The sequence below is a fragment of the Xiphophorus couchianus genome, chromosome 4 (assembly GCF_001444195.1).
Source record: "Xiphophorus couchianus chromosome 4, X_couchianus-1.0, whole genome shotgun sequence".
Classification (NCBI taxonomy): Eukaryota; Metazoa; Chordata; class Actinopteri; order Cyprinodontiformes; family Poeciliidae; genus Xiphophorus; species Xiphophorus couchianus.
The window spans coordinates 30,085,633-30,092,251 of NC_040231.1; positions in this window are offsets into that span (position 1 = coordinate 30,085,633).

Sequence of the window (6,619 nt, forward strand, 5' to 3'; positions counted from 1 at the left end):
TGATGCATTAGTGTCCACTTCAGTGGTCTGTGTGCATTTATAACATAAAAATCCACAGGAAGCACAAGAAAATGGCTTTTAGATAGCTGTCCACTGTAGTGACCACTATGCATGAAAGGGTAGGAACTGACATTGTGTGTATGTCGTATACTTGATTTAAAAGAGGTTTTTAAATAGGCTTTTGTCATTTGCATTGACATTGTGAAAGATGTCTATGTAATGTAAAAATGTTAATTAGTGACTGACTGTTTAATAGGATTGCATGAATAAAATAATTCAGCTCCATTTTTACTAGCCTGTGTTTGCTAGGTGACCATCATTAATAAATCTAGAAGTCTGGACCCAATTCTCATTTGAACAAAGGATCTGGTCTATGTCGACCTGGTTTGCAGGTCCTTCAAAGAATGCAGCCCCTGACTTTAAACACACCGTGTGTCTTGTGCATGCGGCCATATTAGATTTTAAACGTATTACTCAAGGACCTCCCACTTTTCCAAATCAGAATTCCAACTTCATTCGTTAAACTGGAAACGTCAAAATTCATACCTCTCAGTACAAACAGAACAGACCACAAGCTTTAAACATGAATGAGCTTGAAGACAATAAGCATCATTGTTCGAAGCATAGACTGAGACCCTTCTCTCCTTAAACCCAATATGTTTGCTAAAGGTTGACCTTCTTGTGTTCTATACTTCTAGATGAATAAATTATGCAAATTTAAAGTTAGTCTTCTCTTCTTCCATTCCTTTTTGCTTTTCTCAGCCCGCTCTCAAGTCTAATAGGTTTCCCTGTGGCAAATTTGAGCTCTTATTTTGCTAAAGACAATCCCTATTTCCTGTTACTCTTGTCTCTCTTTTCTGTCAGGTGTAAAGGAGAGAGCCATAACTGGATGTGTGTGCAGAGAAAGGGGGTTCAGTGTTAAAGAGGCCAGAGGGCAATGACTCATTTACCTTTCTGAGGCGACTAAATTACGCAGCAGAAAATCTCAACTTCCCTCGGTAATTGAACTGTTATGGCTCCTTATTGCATTAGGTTGCGCTATCACACCTCCTAATCTATTTAACTGGATTTAAATAGATTCTTTGTAAAAGGGCTTCTTCTCCTGTAGATCTCCAGGACAGGTTGGAGGTCAAATGGGGATACTGCTAATGGGAATTGCCTCCTTTGGGGCTGTCCTAAGTGACATGTCAGCTTCTCTGTGGGAGAATTAATACGAATATTAATATGCAGAGAAAATAAAGAGGTTTATCTCGCTGTCTCTTGTGCTCAAGCAGACGTCAGTGTTTACAGACCGAAGCCTTGTTATCCGCTTGTTATTACGTCTGTAAGATATAACCTCAGAAAGCTGCAGAAGGGGAACTCACTAAAGCAGAATAAATTATGCAAACGGTAATTTGTCTCCTATCTCACTGTGCGACAGATGCATTTAATTGTGGCAAAAGAGACTTTGCAGCCAACTCCTCCTCCTCTCATTGTTTGCAGGAACTACAGCAGGTACTGTTTCTGTAACTGCCGTGCACCTGCATCTTTGGTCTGCGTGTTTGTGTTTAAGCAAAATCTGTCGTTAAAGGGAGTTTAAATCACTTTCAGTTGTTTTTCCATTTCTTTTTAAGCTAGAAATGGCTGAGAATTTTTTTTAAAAAAGTGTATTTCCCTGACTTTCTGTAGTGAATATATGAGCAGGCGTTTGACTGTTCTGATGTCTTTGGAAATAAACAGCAGCAGCACAATGCCGTTCCAAGCTCCAAGGTTTGTTCAAAGGAAATGCGACGTGCATTATGTGCAGATGACTTCTCAAAGGAGGCGGCGGTGTGTGCAAAGGTCTTGTAGACTTCGTGATGAAACTAACTAGACATGTTGAATGTTGGCTGTTTCAAACATCCTTTACTATTGGACATTGTGGATAAATAATATCCACAATATAATTTTTATGTGGATAAAAAGTGGATCCACAATCCAATGCCTATTGGTATGTGGATGCTGGAAACTTGATGGACTCCAGGTTTGTCAAAGAAAAAGCAAATATGGCGCCATTGTCACATCTATTTAAATTACTAAATTCTGCCATTTCAAATTACAAACATGGCAGAACACAGCATACAGGGAACAGAGTGAGAGGAGAGAAAGAGGGAAGTGCACCTGGCCACTCTGTCGGTTCCAACAGTCGACATGAGTGGTTTATTGTCTGCAAGGAAACGTACGGCTGTGTGTGTGTGTGTGTGTGTGTGTGTGCGTGTGTGTGGGGGAGAGGTTTGTTTGCTTGCAGGGTAGGGTATGACGGTTGAATCACAACAAGTAATAAAGATCCAACTGCCAGGAGATAACAAGTGTGCTGAGAGTAACTCTCACACAGTCACAAGCCCACATGGAGACAAACGCTAGACAGACATGGCGGTTTGCTGATTTGCTGATGGCCTACCCCTTGAGCTTTTGCACATCACAACCACAAACTTCGGAGCATTTAAAGAACCTTTGCGGCAGACTAACACAAAGAAGCTCGTAACTGGAAAGTGGAAGAAAATGTTGTTTCCAAGGTTTGTACAGAGGGGGAAAAAAGTGTAGCATTTTCTTCTGATCTGATGCTGAAAGCTGGATTGGCCATCGGCCGTATAGGGTGATGCCCAGTGGGATGATGCATCATCGTGAACTTTAGATCATGTTATAATGTTGTCTCATACCTGGAGAGACAACCTGAAAACATACCTGGAGTGTTGCCTTGACACTTTCATGCATGTTTGAGAAATCCTTTAATCTTCCGTGACAACCATTCAGTTCCTTAAGACTAGCCCCTAGCAATTAGCATACACCTGGTGGGACTTTTCCTCTGCTGAGCTCATTATACGAGTTACTTCTCATTGAAACACTGGTTTAAAAAAAAGAAAAGAAAAAAACCTTGTGATGGAGTTAGTGAAGGAGCCAAGTTGTGATGACTTCAGAAAGAGCAGGAGTTTTTAAAGAGGCAGAGGTTCAATTTCAAGGTACTAAATTTAGTTAAATTTCTCTTAAGTCATATTTGATATATAATGCATTTTTATAACAACTGAAGGTAATATAGTTACGTGATTGTGCCATAAAATGGCACTAAATGCCTGGAAAATACATAATACTGCCCCTTTAATGATGGCACTTGACAAAATCTAATCTCTGTTACTGGTTTCATAATTGGTGACTGTATGGTGTGTTTACGATGTTTTTATGTTTTCATCATCACCTTGTTGCTGAAATATGTTATACAAACAAACTTATTTGACTGATTGATTTTGCCAAAAAAGTATATTACAAATAACTCTTATCAATCGTGACGGCCTGTTGCTTGATTTTCTTGAAGCACATTATTGACGCATAGTTGCACTGAGTACGTTTGGATGCAACATTTTTCAAATTTTGAAAAAAGAAAAAAAAAAAAAACAAAGCTGTTCTTCAATGTAACATGACAAGGGTTCCCCGAGAAAACGATCAATTTGTTGTGTTAGAAAATGTTTCAAGTTGACAGGAAACTGTAAATTATCAGTTGATAATTATGTGTTATTGGAAGATTGGAAGATTGATATCTGAACACCAACTATAAAGTCTTAAAAAAAAAAAACTTTAATAAATAAGCAATGCTAAGCCTGGTGGGGGCACAAGTAAAGCCTGGCGGCCCACCAGGTTTATGATAAGCCGGGGGAAACACTGCATGACGGTAAGAATCCCCCTCACTTAGAATAGTGAAAATGAGAGCAGATAAGCACCAGTTAAATGAGACTTAGCAATCAGTCTCACATCTGCATGTGTTTCTTATCTAATCATCTAACTTGATAAAAGGCCTGAAAACACCGTGTTGGACCTCTTAATGGATGAACTATTAGGGGTTTCGGCATTAACAGGGAACGGCCCACAGCAGGGAATGTTTGCTCATGCTTGTCAGCAGCAAGTAATATCCTGTCCCGTCAGATTATTGACCCCTATGTAGGCCTGTCTTGTCGAAATCTCCATATGTGGTCAAAAGAATCCTGGGAAGTCTGAACTCTGAACACAGTACTGAGACTCAGCCACCTTTTAACCCTTTAGCCCTCACACCCGGAAAATACAATGGAAAAACGGAACGAGGGCGTTCAGCTGCTTGTTAAGGGGTTTTAATAGACAGCAAAATCTCCCACCTGTACTTAGTGAGGTAAAAAAAAACAACAAAAAAAAACACTAGTTAATATTACAAATGTCACAATTCTTGCATGTTGTGGGTTTTGGTTTGTGGTTTTTGTTATGGATTATTTATGGATCATAGTTTTTGCATTATTAGTTCATTCCGTTAGGTTCTGTTTTCTTTTAGTATTTGTTTAAACTCTCACTATTTCAGTTTAGTATGAGACAGATAATCTGTGATAATCTAGTTTCTCCCAGTGCTAACTAGAAACAACCAATCAGAACCAGGAGGAGGGTCTTAGTGCTCCTTCCCGTATGCATGTCGCTATATCAAGTTAGCATGGCCACCACGAATGCGTATAAACAATTTTACTGTAGCACATTTAGCAGCTTGTGCACAAGGATGATTGACAGAGCTAAACCCCACCTCCTGGCTCTGATTGGTTGTTTTTGCATTTATTCAGACGGCTATAAAATCACATGGAGGAGTGCAATCTTTTTGCAGATTGTGCAACTCTGTTCTTATGACATGGTGATAGTTTTAATAAATATGCAATTTTTTTTATTTTATTTTTTTTTACAAAAGTTACATACTGCAGCGTTCAGTCATTTCATATTCTGTTTCTTTTACTCCTTGCTCATCAGGTTTTGTCATGAATTAACTAGTTTTATAGTTTATTCTTTAGCCTTGATTACTAGTTTTTTTTTTCCTTTTCTTGTATCAGCGTTTTGGTTTCTTATTCATCATTAGTTTCATTTGTGCTGTTTAGATGTGCTGCTCATTTCTTTGTCTAGTAAGTTTACGTTTACGTAAACTTACGTTTACGTTTTTCTGGTGTTACGCTTCTTGCGTGTTTGTATTTATTGTGTTCGATTTCTGTCAGGCCTGTTTCTCTCTGACTCCAGTTACATTTTTCCAGCAGTCAAGCCCACTGGGCCCACCTGCGCTCCCCCATCTTCGTTGTCTGTTTTAGCAGATTTCCTTTGTTCGGTGTTCTGTTTTGCTGAGTTCAGGTCTGTTCCTGGCTAATGGCAATCCGGTTTAAGTTTGTGCTTTTTTTATTTTTTATTTTTATGAGAAAATGAAGCAATCTAATGCCACACTTCAGTGGTTGGTTTTCTGGGAGTTGGGTCTTTAAGATCCACCATGACAACAAACAAGTTTAACACTGCTATATCCTTAAATCTATAAAAAAAAACAAAAAAACTTACAGAGTAAAAAAGGTTAATACACTGGCCAGGCACTGTAAAATAGTAAATGGCTTGTACTTGTGTAGCGCTTTATTAAGTCCATAGGAAGCCAAAGAACTTTACACTACATTTAGTCATTCACCCATTCACACGCTGCTGGACAGTAGCCACAGCTGCACTGGGACACGTCCAATAATGACATTCTCATGAGGGGGGAAAAAAAGAAACAGCGATGAGAAGTTTCACTAGGAGCTAAATACACTGTGAGACCACTTTATAGTTTTAACCACCAGGGAAGCACCTGTGTTTGAAAGGGTTGTAGTATCAAAGTAGGGGAAAGCCCTTAAGAGGAAGTACAGTACTCTTGCCCTCTAACCAGGAACAGGTATATTCATGTTGAGCTACAGTTGGCCCAGTTTAGATCAATTTCAGATCTACAAACAGCACCCAGGTTGGAAAGGAAGTAAACAAGTGGTATTTAAAGACTGTCTTTTAGACTTTAATTAAAACTGCTTACTCAGAACTTACATCGTTTTCACTGGCTAAATGTAATTCTGTTTTTTTAAAGACAAAACTTATAAAGCTGCATGGTATATGAATTTTAAGAATTGCAGTGAAAGGTTTCTCTAATTAAAGAACAAGATGAAATAAGCTTTGAGGAAGTATCACAGAGCACATGCTCACTTCTGAGTATACAAATTATATATATATATATATATATATATATATATAATTTACATTTTTGATCATTGGGATGAAATTGAGTTCAAAATTTGACTGAACATGGATCCTCTGTTTAACACTACAGTTGTTGTTTCAGGGCAGTAAAGTGAATATTTTAGTATAGTCATGCACAACGTATTGATCATATGGAAAATATTTCTATCAGACTTGCAAAGACTTGAGTGAGGAAGGTGGCCTATAACACCTGACTGTTTCAGAACAGATTGGTTAGGATGAACGGGCAAAATTCCAGCAAATGTTTTATTAAAAAATGTTAGAGTACCCAAAAACTTTTGACAAAGGCAGAATTTTCTAAATACTGATGAAAGTATGAAAAATTCAGAAATTTAAGAAAGTTTTCAGAAATTCTCTCACAAATTCTCCCTTTTGTTGATTTGGTGTTTAAAAAATAAACTTTAACTTTATCAGTCCTGAATGACTTAGAACAGGGCATGTTTGGTCTGATTTGATGTCAGCAGTAGCAAGACTGCTGGTTGTGTGTCTTTTTCTACCCAGTATAAAAATATCTGGTTTCAGTTGTACCAAAGGAAACGGCAGATGAGAAACAGCCGTGAGAACGAAC